The sequence below is a fragment of the Sinocyclocheilus grahami genome, unplaced genomic scaffold (assembly GCF_001515645.1).
Source record: "Sinocyclocheilus grahami isolate Dianchi unplaced genomic scaffold, SAMN03320097.WGS_v1.1 scaffold617.1, whole genome shotgun sequence".
NCBI classification, from domain to species: Eukaryota; Metazoa; Chordata; class Actinopteri; order Cypriniformes; family Cyprinidae; genus Sinocyclocheilus; species Sinocyclocheilus grahami.
In genome coordinates this window covers 427,924-447,767 of record NW_015505796.1, presented here as the reverse complement: position 1 = coordinate 447,767, position 19,844 = coordinate 427,924, and positions in this window count along the sequence as shown.

Sequence of the window (19,844 nt, the reverse complement as noted above, 5' to 3'; positions counted from 1 at the left end):
GAAAAGGTACCGTCCCAGTAACAGCTACCTTTTTTTTCTGAAAGTTTATATATGTTTATATAGGAATATATAATAATCAGTTAAATTCATCAAAAGTGACAGTAAAGACATCTATGTTAGAAAAGATTTCAAAGAATCCTAACAACAACAAAAAAATCCACAAAAACATTAAGCAACTGTTTTCAACATGGATGAAGGATCTTGTCACACGGAAGACTGGAACTTCAGCTTTGCCATCACAGGAATAAATAACATTGTAAATATATTATAAAAAAGTAAATTCAGCCTTGGTGAGCATAAGAGACTTCTTTCAAAAACTTTTTAAAAATATTACCAACCCCAAATTGTTTAAGTTGTATAGAGCATATATGCTACAGCCTTGACAATACATTCCTTCATTATTTGCATCAAACATATCAAATACAGTTAATTAAGGCATTCCCAAACTGCATTTATCCTTTTTATGTATCTCTCAATATAATATATAGGTCTTTTTCACTGACATATGAATTGCCATTTCTTTCATCGCTCTCACTGTAGGTCTATCATTCTTCCAAAATAGTGACAGGCATTTTGCTTTAAAAATTATATTATATAATATATATATATATCATATATAATACATAATATGTTTAAGTATTAAAGTATTAAATAAGTTGTCTGGTTTTCTTCTTTTCAAAATGTCGTTCACATTCAGGTAAAGCGGGATGTCTCCTCATTACAGTGACATAGAGCACTTACTATACTTATTACATTCAGAACATAAATTTGGAATATTGTCAATACATGTATTCTATAAAATTATTTAAACTAAATTAAAGCCAAAGTTGTCAGGATCATGGTCTGTCTGTGTCATGTTTTGCCCCTGTTTCTGTTCCCTTATTTGGTCATGTTCCTGTCCTCGTTTTTGTTAATTAGTTTGATTAGTCATCCCATACACCTGTGTTTCCCCAATCATCCCCTGTATTTAAGTCCTAGTCTGTGCAGTCTCTCTTGGTTCTACTTGTTATGTTCATGTGTTTCCTGCCGTTCCCAGTGTTGGATGTACCCTGTGTTTCTTGGGTTAAAGACTGTTTCATTTACTCCTCATCTCCATCGTTCCTCGCCATCACAGATTGTGACAAAAGTTATTTTGTTATATCAAATGTCAGTGTGGTCCAGTTTCTGTTACCTTTTTTTTTTTTTAAACAACAATGAAAGACTGTTACCTTACCAAACGCGAGTAACTTGCAGTTGCTTGACCGCTAAAGGGACAAATTTCCCATACTGCACCTTTAAAAAGTTATTTTTTTAATTGTATTCATACAATAATTTTAATTATTATCAATGCATTAATCTTTTTTATTATAATTGTATAATTTCATCTCAATGAAATAAATACATACATGCATACTTTTCCTCAACTTCCTTTTATGTTAGCTTGGACACATTTCAAAAGGAAACCTGATTTGTACTGTTGTACCTGTATGTAAAACACGATGTGTAAGTGTCGAATGTTTGTCTTACAATCATATTTATGTGTGCAGCAATCTGCATGTGCATATGTATGTGATTACCAGCAGGGCAGAAGGAGTGCCATTTTGATGCATTGCACCCCAGGTGCATTCTATGCAAATGAGCAGACAATTGTAGCATGTTCGTATAACAAATTCCACCTCTTAATAATTGCATAGGAGTTATTTATTACCAAAAAGCTATCTGATATCTTGTGTAAGATCAGCCTTCAAGAACTTCAAATGTCCACAGATCTTTCTAATGGCTGAGCATGCAGAGTTTTCTGGATATATATTATTCTCGCTTTTACTGTTGTTGGTGCTTTAGTATATTGGAATCAACAGCAAACAAAAATGTAACCCGTATTTAATAGTCTATTTATTGATTGACTGGTTGACTGATTGATTAATTTAATTTGGTAACTTGTACACTTTGGCATATTGCCATGCTGTGTAACTGTGTCTATGATAAAGTACGAAACAAAGAAAGAAAAATGTGCTCTGTGTATCCATGTTGGTTTTGTATGGACTGTCATATAAGTCATATAATGTAACCATGTGAAAATTCTGACATTTTACTTAGAATTTTTATACGTGTTCACAACTCAATCTTGAAATTATTAATCCCGAATTATTTATTCATAAATATTCAAAAAAATGTTGGTTGGACCACTTAAATTTGTTGGTCGCAACACATGAGTGCAAAGCATTTTGTTCTAAAAAGAATCCTAATAAAATGTTACACCAAACTAATAATTACATCTTAATTCTTTTCAAGTGTTTCATTATTTTAATGAGGATTTTTCATTAATATAATATCAGGACAGTTGTATAACCTTGACATTTTGGAGTTTATCCAAACATTCAAATCTAAATGAATTTTAACACAAAGGTTAATCATAGAAGAGGTGTACTCAAGTCATTATATGTGTGAATTGCGTTTTACTTTTTATTATTATTTGTTTATGAATTAATAGATCACATAATTGACCCATCTACCTAAATTGTGGAAGTGACAGATACATTTGAACTGTTAGCGTTTTAGTGGACATATGGCCTTCCACGTCAACAACAAAAGATACTTTTAGAAAAGCATTTTCTTGTCCTTTTTCAAACCCCATAAGCCTGTCCTAATTATGCACATGGTTACATGGTTAGTTGCCTTTTATTATTTGCATTTATCATTGTTTTTTCCTGCTGCCCTGCAACTCATTTTTGGGCCACAAGCCACTGTTCCAGTGCAGTTCCATTTCTAGAAAACTCCACCATGACTTTAAGCTCTCTCTTGCGGTATGAAAATGAAACTCCAGTCAACTAATCATCATCAAACAATCGAGCTGAATTAGATATCAGAATGGGTGCAGTAGGAAGGCACTGGAATGGGCGTCATAATGTTCCCGATGGCTGTGTAATGGCATTCTTTTATTGGGTTATGATACACTGTCACAATTTGTTTCTCTCCTTAACTTTCACTCACTGGCACTCTTCCCGTTTTGGTCATTTCAGATTTTTATGCCATTCTCCTACAATTATCCTCTCATTTTCAGTCTTGTTTTTCTGTACTGTGTCTACAGATGGGAGATGTGTGCATTTGTGTGAGTGTGTGTGTGTGTGTGTGTGTGTATGCGAGAGAGAGAGAGGCACAGAGAAGGGAATTTGCCCCATGGTGCCCATGCTGCCCGCGGTGTGCCAGTGTCCTGCTGCCTACTGTCAGGGTGTGTCTCAGTCAGCGAGGACCCTTGGGGGACTGGAGGCCCCGCTTAGGGACCAGCCCCTCCTGCCCACCCTCAGCGTCTCATCTGAGCTTCTGTCATCTTAACCTTTGGAAAAGCGCTCGGAGATGACAGTTTAGGAAAACAAAAGAAAAAACACCCACTTTTCTGCATGTCTCCTGACCTTTCCCTATTATGTTCATCTCATTTTAGGAAACTACTTATTTATTTATTACAAAAGCTTATTAATGTAGGGGGATGTAGTGGTGATATGCACATTTTGTCCCAAGGCAGAATAAAATTGCAGTGACATTAAAGACATCTAGAAATTGAGGGCATTTTTGGAAACATTATGTGGGGATGTGACAGTCAGGATTGTTTGACCCTCACACTTCTTTTCAGGTACTTCAGTTTGAAGATACTGAATGATCTACTGTAGTCTCTTGTCTAGTATCAATGGTGTCATGACCTTTCTGAATAACAAAGCTTGTTTAGTTCTATTGTCCTAACTGATACAGATTCAACCCAAGCTTGAGGCCACTTCGTCTGTTTGATCTTTAAATCTACCAACAAGTAATAAAGCCCATACATATGATAAAAGAAAATAGCCTGTGATCTGGATGACTAAATTCCACCTCATAAAACTGAACAAACACAGACTGCATTGCACTGTATCTACATGTTGTTTGAGTATGGCCTGTAATTGTAATGCGTTTTCTGATGGTCTGCTCGCATCAGGCAGCTCTCAGTGATAAACAATAAGGTTCTTGTGAGTCCCCAGGCTGTGAACAACTAGAGTCAGATCTTTATCACGACCAATTACTCAGGGTTATGGTCAGGGTGCGGTTGAAGGGGCTGAGGCTTTTCCAACCCTCTCTTCAATCTTTGAACCTACATTCATCTTCAAGAAAAAACAAGGCTGGTAAAAATCAATTACTGGCAAATCAATTAAGCTTTGCAAAACCTTACTGAAGTGTGTACTCTGGATTTTTGTCACCTAATGGAACTGTACATGTAATGACTGTTGCTCAACAGGTTTCCCTGAACACTCCTCCAGCCATTGGTTGAAAATGTGGTACAGGTCCTAGTTTTCTGTGTAAGGTTGATAGGGATTCTTAAACCGAGTGATGATTCCATGGTGCCACAGATACACACTTACATTTTTCACAATATAGTCAGTATACAGAATGATTATATATAGCAACATTGTTTGCAATTTTTAGTTGCTATAAATATATATCATCAGATCCAGTATAGTATAGGACATTGTCGCTTAGCACTTACTTATTGTATTAGGTGTTAATAATACTCATGTGAACTTAAAAATGTACAGTATACACTGGAAAATAAAATATTTCTTTCAATTATTTAATATTTCTTTCTATAATTCAATTATTTGAATATTTTGAATGAAAGTCGAGGGCACTGTAATATTTTATATAATATTTTATAGGAGGGCACTACGTTATAAAACTAAATTTGTGTTAAGTATATTAGATAAGTTAAGTATATTATATGTATATAATTGTGTATAATATATTAGTAGTATTTGAGTATAAGTGTTGTAGTGGAGGATACAGTAATATATTGCTAGTTAAAAAAATAAATAATTAAATAAGTATATATTATTAAGAGATTACATATACTAACAGCTTGTGTGCACACTACATTAATTTCAAAGTGAAGTCACTCCAGATCTGTTTTGAATGCATTTGTACAGGATGTTTGTTGACAATTATACATGTATGAGAGTTTTTCTGACAACTGTCAGTCCTCCACAGTGGAAAATATAGATAATTCAGCACAAACTGTTAAGATGAGCTCAAATACTACCAAGACAGAAATGATGGTGCTTGAGGTGTGGTGATGCAGGTTTTACTTCACATGAGGCCTTTGTGTCAGCCGTGATGAGTGAGGACAGGGTGCCGCCACAGGTTTCTCATCTTGCACAGACAGCAAGTCTGATGACACTGGCCTTGAGCTCTGCTCATGTGCCCCCCTCACAGTCTGTCTCACTGTCATCCAGGAAAACTCCCCCGACCGCTCCAAACCGGCACTGCACATTTTCATACTCAGAGCCTGGAGGTTAAAAACGTTTATTATGCTGCTTGAGATTTATTAAAATAGATTATAGAAATGTTAATTAAGTCATTAATTACTTCATTTAATCAGCATTGACAGATAATGCGGTGAGCATTTGTGGTTTGGAGGGGGGAGCTGACAAACTAGGGGGAGGATTGGTGTCGGATCTGCGTGTGTGCAAGCATGTGTGCCGGGGGGTGGGAATGGGGGGAATTGATGTTGTTTACTTGAATAAATTACTCTTAAGGTATTATATTTGACAGGATGGTGTCTGATATACAGAATGATACAGAAATGTATTTTCAGTTTATTCGGAGTATAACACCATTGATCATGCAAGCCATGCAGACAGAAACAAGCTTATAGTAGTTTATTTCTATCCTCCTTAACATATGTAAACATAGGTGGGAAATTATGATGATAATGATGGCAGTAAAAGTTAGTTTTATTTGTATAGTGCATTCTGTTTCAAAATAGTAATGTTTCATAATATGATCTTGCCTTATAGTTTAATTTAGTTGGGCAATCCTATAGTTTACATTTTGTGAGAATATAAGCAATCAAGTAGTTGAGATTTGCTATATAGTATATATTGTTTTTTGTGAGTGTAATATATGTATGTGGATAAAGTTGATTGTACTATATATCCAACTTTATATACAGAGTTGTGCAATGAAATAGTTTACATTTTGTGATTTATATAAACAATCATGCTGTCTAAATTTGCTATATAGTATATAAAACTTTTACGTGAGCATACTGTATGTATGCAGATAAAGTAATATAGTACTATATAAATAATCAAGCATTTGGGATTTGCCATATATACAGTAGGAGCAAGTTTGCTATAAAGGAGCAACTGAGATATTTTCAGCCAACAGGAGCAATAATGTGGCTTCATACTGGCATAAAAGTGACACTATGGGCATGGCGGCCATTAACATAGTTGCATTGTGTTCCTTTGCTCCTTCTGTGTGCTCCAGTTTTCCTTCCACAATTTTAAATCTTTCATTGTGCGAGCATTTGGAGGAAGCATTTGGAGTGACATTTGGCAAAGGCCTCAAACCATATTTCCAAGCTGTTCAGAAAGAAAATACAAGAGGAGCGATCATGAGATGGATTACCAGGGAGGCGATACTGTGAACTTCCTTATCTGTTGACAGCTTAGTTACCGTTAAGAACAAGAAATGTGTTTTTCAATTCAGTGAGAATGGAGCTCTTCTTTGTCCCCATAGACCTGCATTACGGGATTGTGCGATCGGACCTGATAACTCTCAAATAACTGGCCTTGAAAATGAGTTTGGAAGCACACTTGATTTGGTCGGTGATTCGGGTTATTTATTGGCTACAATGTTTGCAGAGTACTTTTCAACAGAAATGTGAGAAACAATTAAAGTTCCGTTCCTGAGCTTCAGTGTCGCCTTTTAAAGGACAAATATCCGCATACACAGATGGACGTTCAAATGCAGCAACATATTGCTTCGTTTTTTATCTTATTGTGCCAGGGTGAATTAATGTGTGCTAATTATGATCTGACATCTGTAGATTCTATTCAAATGTGGTCAGCCATTTGTGAATTTCCCTGTGAAATTTATTACTCAAGAGCTGGGTATGAGTGTTTTCACGGTCAAGAGTGATCGAATAACAAATTGACACTCCATTAATTACAATTTCAGATGAAGTAAACACTTTATCAAAGCTTTTGAAGTGCACTGTAATCTGGGAGTGATCGTGTCTAAATGACTCTTCTCGATTGTGGCACTTCCACTCCTTCTTTGAGGTTGCCTGGCAACATGTGAGTGGCCCGGCTCTTCAGATGGAGAGGCCCTTGATTGTTGAGCTGAGTGACTGTTGAAATGAATCTCAGAATGCTTCTCTGAATGTTTTTAGTTGTCACCATCCTAGAGGTCTCAAAGAGTACAAGGTGACTTGTTTTATGACAATTTGTGACATGGCGAGGCTATATGTTAACTACAAGTTTGTATTTTAACTAATTATTGCATTTTTGTTGGTTACTTAAATTAAAAGTTATCTTGATTAGGTCACATTGAAAATACAAAAGGTATAAAGTGAAAGAAACAGCCTCACACATGCTGTTCACTTATCACACTTTCAAATATTTGAGTTTGCAGGGTAACTGAAGTCATCCAAGCAGTATAGTAATTGGCACTTTGTGCCTCTCACTTTGAAGGTGTTCTGAGCAGATTCTTTCAGCTTTGCTACCTTTCTTATCATCTCTTTTCAACACGTTCTAAACTGTTTCTGTAATTATACAGCTACTTAAATGTGGCAGAGTGACAGTTTGGGTGATATATCACTTAGAGCTCCGCGATATGTCTTTTGAAGACGATTGCTTGCCTAAATCCAATATGCTATGTTCTGCCTGAGGTAAGGAAGTAGAGAATAAATTGTTGTAGAAAGGCATATCTGGTCATTTATGGATCTCAAGAGGATTTTTCAGGGCTCCCATGGGACCTGTAAGAGAGAGGGAAGGCAAATTGGGTAATAATAAGAATAAGGTTGCTTAAACATGCAAGACCAGTTACTGTATGTGTTAATAGAACCATGTCCATTCTGCATTATTACTAGTTTTAACTTCATGCAATCAGTATGAATGTGCATCTCTACATCTCCTCACCTCTTATAGTAGTAGGCCCTAGTCTTGTGGTGTCAGACTTTTAACTAAGCGGAACAAAGTCTAATCCTTATGACAGATTATTCTGGTTTAGAAAGAGACCATCTGACTGAAATGTAAAGCAATCAACCACTATTCTTATTTTATTTTTTACATGCCGTTTTGGAGCACTTTTATCTGAAAAAGGTTATACCATGATAATATATAAAATATATATATATATATTAAAAAAATATTATTTAAAAACAAATTGTTGCAAAAGAGAAAACACTTGAAAATAATAATGCCGTTCTTTTGAACTTTATTTCTGTCAGGACCACTATCGTCAAAGATGATTGACAATTAGCATACAGTTTGGATTAGCGGTATGGTTCTGTTCTGGGCAAGAACTCCCTGCGCATCCATGCAGTGTAGCATGGATAAGAGCAGGGAGAGCAGCGATAACCCCCCGCCCTCCCCAGGGTAACAGAACAGAACCAAAAATAAATGTATTGCAAATATTGTTAAAGTTCAATAATGTTATGTACACATTTTAGAATTAGTCTGATTCAAAGGAGAATCAGAAGGCTGAATCCTGACTGACAGAGGAGGAGCTGGGGATGGAGGAGGATAATTAGCTATTGAGCAATGCGAAAACTGCTGATAATACTGAGGGACCTTATATATGAATGCTTAGATAGGTGTCATATTCCCATAGGTAGATGGGGATCAGCTGAGAGTCAGCTGATGCGAGTTTGACTAATGTGACCTGCCAGAACTAACGCTATGCTAGATTGTAATGATTGACTTTTGGATGTCTAGTTAACTTGTTATTAAGTGCTCCTCCACATGCTGATGTTCTTGTTTCTCTCTCTCTTTTTTTCCCAAAGGTGCTTGGGCAGATACTTCAGCCACCGACTCCAGCGAGCAGAGCAAAGCTCCTTTAGCCTCCAGCCTCGCAGATCTGAAGAGCATGAAGTTCATACCAGTCTGAGGCAGTGCGTCATGGCAGGGGTCAATGGTTAGGACTCACAGGCAGCAGCGAGAGAGAGGAACCTCCTTGCTTTTAAGCTCTGAGAGGAGAGGATCAGGGCTTCTAATGTTAAATATGAAAAAAACGGACTTATTTAAATGTCTGGAGAGATCCTGCTGCCGACACTGGCAGAGGTTCAGCAGACGAAACTCAGCGTGAGCAGCAGAAAAACTGAAATTGATGATGCCACCTCTCTGTTTTCCTGGGTTGAAAATGAATGGATGCTTTATTGTTAGATGGATTTCGATGTTATGATCAAAACAGTGTTTAATCAGTACAGTTGAGTTGGTACAAAGCTTTATCAATTTACTTTATCAATATCCCAAAGCTCTTTTGCCATATAATCGTTTTATATAATTCATTGCACATGTCACTTTTTAATGGTTTGACTTTTTCAAGGGATTGTAAGAACTTCTGAGCCCATTTGTCAAGGACTTTCAGAAACAGTGCTGATACAATCCAAATATAAAAGTATTTTTCACTCAGTAAACATTTTTACAATTTTTAAGTAATACATTTCTTGTTTTTCTTTTGGATTGCTTTTTTAACTCTTCTAACAAACTCTTCTGGAGTTTGTTTTTCCAGAAACAAACTTAATGATCCAGTCAGGTTCCTTATAAAAATGTAATTGTCAGTGCAAGCAGAGCTTATAATAGATTGTATTTTCTGTGTCATTTAAAGAAATGTTTTGTTTTTTTTAATCCATCTCTTGTCTGTTCTTCATCTTTGTGCTCAGAACAAGTATAACATTCTTAAACTATGCTTGCAGCACTGAATAATGTAGCAATATTCTAATGACATGATTAATGAGGATTAAGACCATGGTAACAGGTGTTAAAGCCATAGTTCACCCAAAAATGAAAATTCTGTCATCATTTACTCACCCTCAAGTAGTTCCAAACCCGTATAAATTTCTTTGTTCTGCCGAACAGAAAGGGAGATATTTTGAAGAAAGTTTGTAACCAGGCTGTTTTGGGGCACCATTGACTTCCATAGTAGGAGAAAAAAATACTATGGAAGTCAATGGTGCCCCAGAACTGCTCTGTTTCCCACATTCTTCAGAATATCTTCCTTTGTGTTCTGCAGAACAAAGACATTCATACAGGTTTGAAACTACTTGAGGGTGAGTAAATGATGACAGAATTTTCATTTTTGGGTGAACTATCCCTTTAATCTTGTTCATAAAAGGAAAGGTGGAGCACTGTACTTCAGTTACTATATTCCCGCATGCTAATAAAAGTGCTGAGAGCAGTCAGTGATCTCTTTTCTTTATCTGCAGAGTGTGTACATGTATCACAGAGTGTGTGTAATTTAAATGGATGCTCTTTATTTGATATATTTCCGTATTTCCTGTCTCACAGGGCTTCCTTGCCCCGATAGACCAGTGTAATGTGACCAACATTCCAGTGTGTGTATTTGTACTTAGTTTTACTCAAACTATTGTATTGGCATGACTCATATCCACTACCATTCAATGGTGTGGGGTACGTTTTATTTTTTTAATTCTAACCAAGAAAAGAATGATATTTATTTGAAAGACATTTTTGTATTTATTTTGTATTTATATATATTTTTTGTAAAACTGTCACTTTTGATCAATTTAATGCATCCTTGTTGAATAAAAATATTTTCTTTCAAAAAACTAATTTCTGACCCCAAACATTTGAATGACAGCGTACATGCAACTGTAGGGTCCTATGAAATCCGTTTTAATTTTTCCAAAACTCTCTGGATTCCTTTTTTTTTTTTTTTTTTTTTTTTATGGTCTCTGTTTTAATGGGCAAACTGAATTGTATTCATGAAAAAGCATGTCTTATTAATTGGAAACATGAAACTTGCACAATTTAACAGCAATTTAGTAAAAGTTTAACAAAAATTACATTTTTAGGCCCCTATGAAATAAGTTTCTTTATTTTTTTTTTCTCAAATTCAGTTTTATTTTTACCAAATTCTGTGTTTTCCTTTTCAATGTTCTGGATTCCATTTTAATGGTTTAATTAAATTTTAATAATCAAAAAGCATCAACTGATTAAAAAACATCTAATTAATTGATTTTATTTAAAAAAGATATTAATAAATTATAAAATAAATAATTTTATTTTGTATTTCTTTTGTATTTCTTTTTTCAGAAATAATGTGTATTTATTTATTTACATTTTTTTTGGCAAACAAAGTTCTGCACAACAGAGGTTTATGGTTAAAATTAAAACATGGAAGAAAAATGCTGTGATTATTCCTTAAAAAATAATATTTGAATAATAATTTAATAAATATTTTATTTAAAAAAAAATTTTAAGACTGGATTCCGCAATTCAGTCCGTGCTTTCTTCATTGCAAAAATCATAGGGCCCTACAATTGCCGAAGCACATATACACACAGCAAAAGCTGTGATTAAAACATTATATATAGTAACAACAACAATAATAATAATAATGTGCCAGATATTAAAATAAAATAGAATAAAACTTACACTAAAGACATTAATAAGCATATACAAATAGCAAAAATAAAGAACATGGTTACTGTTATACAAACACAACCCTTGGATCTATATTAATTCAAGATCACACGTATGTTGAATTCCCTCCTATTTAACAGATTTAGCTAGACCCCTTAATTCCTGTAATAAGAAACCTCAATGCTACTGCATATAGTGACATTCTAGAAAATGTTGTGCTATTAATTTTGTGGCAACGTTTTCTCCTCCAGCATAACCGCAGCTGGTGTGGGACTTGACCTACTGTAGATAAAGCCCAGACCTGAACACCTTTGGGATGAATTGGAATGCTGAATTCAAGCCAGACCCCATCGCCTGACCTTACTGATCCTAATGTCTGAATCGGAGCATATCGCTACATCCATGTTCCAGCATCTAGTGGAAAGCCTTTCTAGAAGCATGGAATCTGGTAGAGCGGGATCTACACATTTTTGGCCATGTACAGTCATATTTTGTATGTAATAATGCACATGTATGTATATGCAAATGCGTTTTTGGCTTGTTGTATATGAAGACTTCTATCAGAAAGTCACCTTACAGAGGTCAGTAAATGCCACAGGAAACCCACTAAAATCATGGTAGTCTCCCGTCCACCCATGCTTTGCGTGTGTGTACTCCCAGGGCTTAGTGTGCACGTACAGGACCAGATGGGCTCCTTCATGTGTGTGTGAGCGTGGATTACTCTGCCTGCTACATCTGGGTCTCCACATGGCACAGCAGACTATGGCGGGAGAGAGAGGCATGCGGGCGGGCGCTGCCACCCCCTCTGTCATGCCTATATGACAGCCGTGTTCACCAGCAGGGCACTGGCTCAAATGCCAAATGAAAAGGTCACATGTCCCCACTACAGCCGCAGGACAGTTGCAAAGCACTCTGCCATTTATATAGAGGTAACTTAACTATTTTTGAGTAAAACAAGTGATGTTCTCGACCTCCGTGATGTTCTCAGATAGAGGAACAATATTTTTTATGCTTCTGTGAAGTGATGTGTTAAATTTTGAGATTACAGGCACATTCCTTTTTTGTAATGCCCTAACCTAATCAGGGGTATGTGTATTTGAGAGGATATTTGGAAATATTTAGATTTTGTTTTGTGGAATAGAAGTTTGAAATTAACAGAAATTATGAGTTAAGGCAAAACAGATGGAATATACCATACACACACACACACAGTTACTTCGTGTACTCAAATCTGATTGGCTGAGAGATATTTCTAGCCATGTGATATTCTACGAGTATCAGCATGGGTACGGTTTCCGTTTGCAGCATTTTCTCCAAGTCACGTAGAAGGAGCAAACTATACCACTATAATTTTACACATATTACTGTGGTTGTGTCACAGGATGTATTTTTTTTAAGCGAGAGTGTAGTTGTTTACAGTTCAGACTTTGAAGATTTGCTTATATATATATATATATATATATATATATATATATACACATATAGAGTAAATAATTGAACACCGATTGTTTGGTGTTGACATGGAGTCTTTATATATATATATATAGGGAGTCCATTAGACAAGAAGTTTAAGAACACTACATTTCTTAAATTATTACAAAACGTGGGCTCCTAAAACAACACATTCACTTTAATACACCATACAATTTAATTCTGTGCAATCAACTTAATAAGCCAAAACTGCCTCTGGTGAAGTGTACAGTATATAATACAACAGATAATGTGATTTGTAGGAATCATTATTGAATAGAACATGTGCAGTGTACAGCTTGTTTGTGTCCAGGACAGAGCATGCTTAATATGCATTGACTCTTGGCCAGTTCTGTGGGATGACCTGCATTGTCATTCCCCTCCATTACTGGTGAGATAAACTGGTCATGTGGCTCAAGTGCTTTTCAATTTCCATGGAGTGCAGACTCTCCTCTTGGAAATGTAACAAAAATGCTCTCACCATTAAACTGCAGGTCAAATATGTAATCAGCTTGGGTCTTGGATGGGCTCAGACATCATAACTAGCTGTTAACCCACAGACGACAATCTCTTGTGTGACGAGCAGAGAACCTCTTGTTTTTCCTTCTCTCTTCCTTTCTTTATTTTCTTATCTGTCACATCTCCCCAACTCAATCAAATTAAGAACTTACATAGGTTTTTTTTTTTTTTTGAATTTTTGATAAACATATTGGTCATTCTTTTCCATGCAATTACAATAAATTCCACTGCTTTATCAGAGCAAAAAAATATTTGCTCTAAACTGAAAGTATTTACAGGACAATGTAATTATTAATGTTACTATTTCACACTATCTTGTGTCACATTACTGAAGTAAAATCTGTTGTAATCACCATTTTGAGCTAACTTTAAGGATTCAAATGAGCCACATAATATCTATTTAATGTCTGATAATAAAACATTGACCTATGCATAAAGCATAAAACAAAATCATCAACAATAACTGAAGCCAGATTTGTTACTTTAAAGGGAGATTAATGATATGGACAAAACTAAACTATTCAAAGCAACTTAGCTCTTAGCAGTGGGCAAACTTTAGACTAATTAGCGGAGTTTATCAGTGATAAACAGATAGCGCCACCTCGGCACAGCCTGTGAGGTCCAGGTGGACAAACACACTGTTTAAACCACAGGTGACATAGCAGGTCGCTTTGAAGCTCCAGTGCAGATTTGGCAGAGGGGTCCTCGATGCCAAATGTCCATGGCAGTGGGGGAGTTTTGATCTGCACTGTGCTCAGCTACCTGATGAGGCGGATTAAACAAAAGCCAGATAGCATTTGCATTTGATGTGTAAAACCCTGTGGCTATCTAAGTCAAATGACCTGCCGCTTGGCATGACAGCAAAAACCTCCTCACAGCACTAAAATAAAGTGAGTGATTTTCTAAAAAGCATCCCATCGTTCTGTTTGACATGTTTGAAGATACTCTCAGACAAGCTCCCCAGATTTCCAAAAAACAAAGTAGGAAGGATAAAAGATCTGCTAAGGTATCCGTAAAACCCACGCAATGGTTTATAGTTAAATAAAGAAAATCTGTTTATGCTCTCTGTTTATAACGTCATTTCACACAAAAAAAGATTTGGATAATTAAGTTTCACGGGATGTTGAATGAAAGGGTCTTATTGACACATGACAAATGAACACATCTTTTGAATTCAGTTATTATAGGGAAGAATCTGGGCTAGTTGTCGCACAGTTTACTATAAAGAATATTTCTCAGGGTAGAAATATATTTGAAAGCCAATAAGTCAAAGTCTTGACTACAGAAATCTGCATTTTAAAAAAGTAGTTTTTTCTTCTGTTGTTTAAGTTGTCACAATAGGACTGTGCCATTCAATTTAAACAGTACAATTAGCATGACGCATAAGAATGTAAAAGGTTCAAAAAACATCCATTGTTTTGACCAACATAAATTGTATTAATGAATATATAACGTTAAAAACATTTCAAACATATTTGATAACTTGCTCCAATTAAACGTGTCAAAACACGTGCCTCGATACATTCAAGCTATTACAAATATAATATGATGATATTGAAAATTTAGCTTGGATAAAAATCACAATAATTATTAAATAAAAAAAAAAAACACACACACACAATAAGACCGTATTGAATAAGCTAATATAAAAAAAAACTATAGCTAGAACATAATATAATACTAAATTAATAAATATATCACTCATACATAATTAGTATATAAATATACAAATTTTTGAGAAAATTCTGTGGTTCAGCACTACAAATGTTAAAAAGGATCACTGCAATAGCTGGGTTTGCCATTCAAAACTATTTACTGTAATATAGTTAAATTGTGTATCATTATCTCTATTAATGTGTGCATGTATGAGTGGCCACAAAATCATCATTATTGACCTTTTACTGTGACGTGCATGGCATATTGCTGCGTGATATATGCAAATGGAAGACAATGTGATATTTCCAGCAGTCTGTTCTCAGCCCTCTGTCCTGTATGAGTAAATTAAACAAATTACCCGGGGTATGTTTGAGTACAGAGGCATATGAGGTTGTGTGGCCATTCTATCACTACAATAATAGCATGTCTGCATGGCCCAATGTTAAAGGAATTACAGATTGCATCTGAGCACTGTGAAATATGTGGTCAGATTAGCTTATTGGATTGACTTGCTGTAATATGAAAACAAGTATGGCTGTACACAAGGGTTATATATATATGTATATATGAAATTTTCATCTAAAATGAGCATTTTTATCAGGCTCCTATATTTATGTTCACTTATTTCACTTTAATGGCATAGAAAAGGTAATGATAAAGAAAAGGTAAAGAGAAAAAGTCAAATTACTGAACCTAAGCATAGGAGCCTGCTAAAAATGCTAATTTTAGAAGAAAATTTCAGATGGCACTTGAAGGCTTTTGCATCTGAACTCTTCATATATATAGCACATATTAAAGGGGTCATATGATGCGATTTCAAGTTCCTCTTCAGAAACTCAAGCTGCGTCGAAAACGCTAGGGGAACGCCTTCTGCGACCCACGCTCTGAATCACATGTGAAATCAGTCCAATAGCTGAACGGGACGTCACGGCGGGTGACGTCATGACCAGGAGGCTATAAAAGCACGTGCGGCGGAGCCCGCGTCAGCTTTCTGTCATTCAGCGAAGCGCTCTATGTGTGTCAGTCATATTTATTGTTGTCTGTCTATTGTGAGAAAAAAGTCTAATAACCAGCTATGTCTAAGGCTCACGCTAAGACAAAGCATGCAAAGGGCGAGTGCAAGCCACATTATAGGTTGTGTGTTCCTCCCTGCCCACGTTACATCACGAGTGGGGATACACACAGCCTGTGCGTGGTTTGCTTGGGAGCGAGGCACGCAGAGGCGGCTCTTGAGGGGGCCGGCTGCCTGCATTGCGAGTGCCTCCCACTGCGTACGCTTCGCTCCCGGAGGGCTCTCTTTGAGGAGGGAGCCTTCGCCAGCGTTCCTCGTGGTGCTGGCCCGCTTCCGTCGAGTCGGAGCGGCGGCTGCATTCGCAGTTGGAGCTGGCGGAGGGAATGGAGACAGGCGAGTCCCTATCTCCTTCCTCACCCACCAGATCCAGTGCCCGATCTCTGGGTTCGGATGCCCGTTCTGGGGTGACGGCTCGACGCTTCTCCTGTCTTCCTCTGAGGAGGTTGACGTGGAGGACATCGAAGAGGTTTCGCCACCTCAATCGCCCCAATATGAGGAGCTAGTGGAGGTGCTTACTCGTGCCATGGCCAAGGTAAAAATCGATTGGCCCGCCGAGAAGCAGGCCGAGCCGCAGCGAAGCAAGCTGGATGAACGCTTCCTGCGCGCAAAGCCGCCACCTCCATGCCGGAGCCTGCCGTTTTTCCCCGACCTTCACACCGAGGTGCCTTTACGCTTCCTGCACGCTTCCATGCCGAAGCCTGCCGTTTTTCCCCGACCTCCACACCGAGGTGTCGAGGTCGTGGGCCAAGCCGTTTTCAGCCCGCCTATTCGTCCCTGCCTCAGATTATTATGGGAATGTGGCAGGGCTGTCTGAGCGCGGCTATAAGGCGATGCCCCGGGTTGAACAGATGCTAGCTAGCTATCTGTCCCCAGGCATGGCATCGTCTTTAAAGGCTCCGGCACTGCCCTCCAAGCCGCTGCGTACAACATCAGCGCTGGTGGGCAAGGGGTACGCGGCAGCGGGTCAGGCCGGTGCGTGTCTTCACACAATGTCTGTGTTACAGGCATACCAGGCCGACCTGCTGAAAGAGCTGGATAGGGGCGAGGAGCTTAGCTCTGATAATATTGCAGAGTTAAGGAGAACCGCTGATCTCTCTCTCCGTGCCACCAAAGAGACCACCCGCGCCATTGGGCGGTCCATGGCAGCTATGGTGGCAGCAGAGACCCTGGTTGGATATGAAAGAGAAAGACAGGGTCTTCCTCCTCGACGCCCCGCTTGCGCCTTCTGGCCTGTTCGGCGACGCTGTCAATTCAGTCGTCGACAGGGACCAGGAGGCTCGAAAACAAGCGGCGTCATTTCAGCGGTTTCTTCCTCGCCGTATTTCAGCTCCGGGGGCTGCTGGGCGGCAGCAGTCCCCACCGCGTACCAGCTCCTCACATAGGGAGACGCAAAAACAGAGCGTTGCCACCCACGTTCCCCTGCGTCGGGACCGGAGGCAGAAGCAGCGCTCTGGGTTGGGGGCCTCGAAGCCTAAGCCGGATCTGCGGACCGTCCTTCAGGCGAAGAGGTCCTCGACCAAACGGTCCTGACTATTTGAGTGTAGGACTAGCGAGGGCAGGCCCTTCTGGGGCAGAGAGGGTCACACCGCATTACACGGTGCCCGTCTCCCCCCAGTGCCCTCGGGAGATCGTTCTGCCAACCCTGCCCGTGTTCCAGGGCGCAGCGGTCTCCAGCGAGCATATCTGTCAGTTACCGCCCGGAGGTCCCCAGAGCAGCTAGTTTAAGCAGCGTGGAAGCTACTGCCAAATGTATCTCAATGGGTCCTGCGTACTGTAGAAAGAGGCTACGGAATCCAGTTCGGTTCTCGTCCGCCTCGATTCAACGGGGTCACCCCCACGCTAGTGGGTCCCGAGCAGGCTCTGGTATTAGAACAAGAAGTAGTTACTCTCTTAAGGAAGGAGACCATCGAGGTGCTGGTTTGTCACGATCGATCTGAAAGACGCATATTTCCATATCTCCATCCTTCCTCATCACAGGAAGTTCCTGAGGTTCGTTTTTGGGGGCAAATCGTACCAATATCGTGTTCTTCCTTTCGGCTTTGCACTCTAACCCCGTACTTTCACGAAGTGTGTGGATGCTGCTCTGGCTCCGTTTCGACTCCAGGGCATCCGCATACTCAACTACATCGACGATTGGTTGATTTTAGCTCGTTCAGAGCAGATACCGATTCGACATCGAGATGTTGTTCTCGCTCACATGAGAGAGCTGGGGTTAAGACTAAACGCCAAGAAGAGTGTGTTTCTCCATTACAGAGAACCACCGATCTCGGCGTGGTGTGGGATTCGACCACGATGCAGGCACGGTTGTCTCCTGCTCGGATTGAGTCGATCCTCGCTGCAGTCAAGAGAATGAAAGAAGGCCAGTCACTCATTGTCAAGCAGTTTCAAAGACTGCTGGGTCTGATGGCAGCTGCGTCCAACGTGATTACTCTCAGACCCCTACAGTGGTGGCTCAAGATCAGGGGGTTCTCCCCGAGGGGAAACCCGCTTCGCATGTTCAAGGTCACGCGGAGATGCCTACGTGCCTTAGACATGTGGAGGAAACCTTGGTTCTTGTCTCAGGGCCCGGTGCTGGGAGCTCTTTGTCGCTGCGCGACGCTAGCGACAGATGCATCCCTCACCGGTTGTGGAGTGGTCACCATCTGACTTGGCATATCAGTTGTCTGGAGATGCTGGCCGTATTTCAAGCATTGAAACACTTTCTCCCAGACCTGAGAGGTCACCATGTGTTGGTGCGCACCGACAACACAGCGGTGGTCTCATACATAAACCACCAGAGAGGTCTGCGCTCGCGCCATTTATACAAATTGGCACACCAGATCCTTGTGTGGTCCCAGGATAGACTCCTCTCGCTGAGAGTAGTGCACATTCCTGGGCATCTCAATGTGGTAGCAGACATCCTGTTGAGGCAGGGGCCGAGGCCTGGGGAATGGATGCTTCACCCCGAGGTGGTGAAGCAGATATGGAGCATTTTTGGCCAGGCTCAAGTGGACTTGTTTGCGACTCAGAAGACATCGCAATGTCCCCTCTGGTGCTGTCTGATTCATCCAGCTCCGCTGGGGCTGGATGCCATGGTACAGGCGGGGCCGAGGCTTCGTCTGTGTGCCTTTCCCCCGATCGCTCTGCTCCCAGGAGTTCTGGAGAGAGTGTGCCAGGACGAAGTACTGTTAGTAGCCCCGTTCTGGCCGGGCCGAGTATGGTTCTCGGACCTGCTTTCCCTTCTCGACGGCTCTCAATTGGAGATTCCCGTCAGGAGGGACCTCCTCTCACAGGCGGAGGGCACGATGTTTCACCCCCGCCCAGAGCTGTGGAAGTTATGGGTGTGACCCCTGAGGGGGCACAACTAGTAGCTTCCGGTCTCTCAACTGATGTTGTTGAGACCATCCTCCAATCCAGAGCTCCCTCTATGAGGAAACTGTACGCTTGGAAGGGGAAACTTTTCACTTCCTGGTGTAGAGACCGTCAGCTCGATCCCAGCTAGCTGCCCAGTCGGTACAGTACTGGAGTTCCCGCAGGTCCGTTTCTCTACAAGGTTAACCCACTCCACCCTGAAGGTCTACGTGGCGGCCATTGCGGCCTACCACGCCCCTCTCGGTGGCATCTCAGTGGGGAGACACCCCCTAGTTACACGTTTCCTCCACGGTGCGCTGAGGCCTCGGGAACGATCTCGTGTCCCTACATGGGATCTAGCAGTGGTGCTAGAAGCTCTCTGTAGGCCTCCATTCGAACCTATC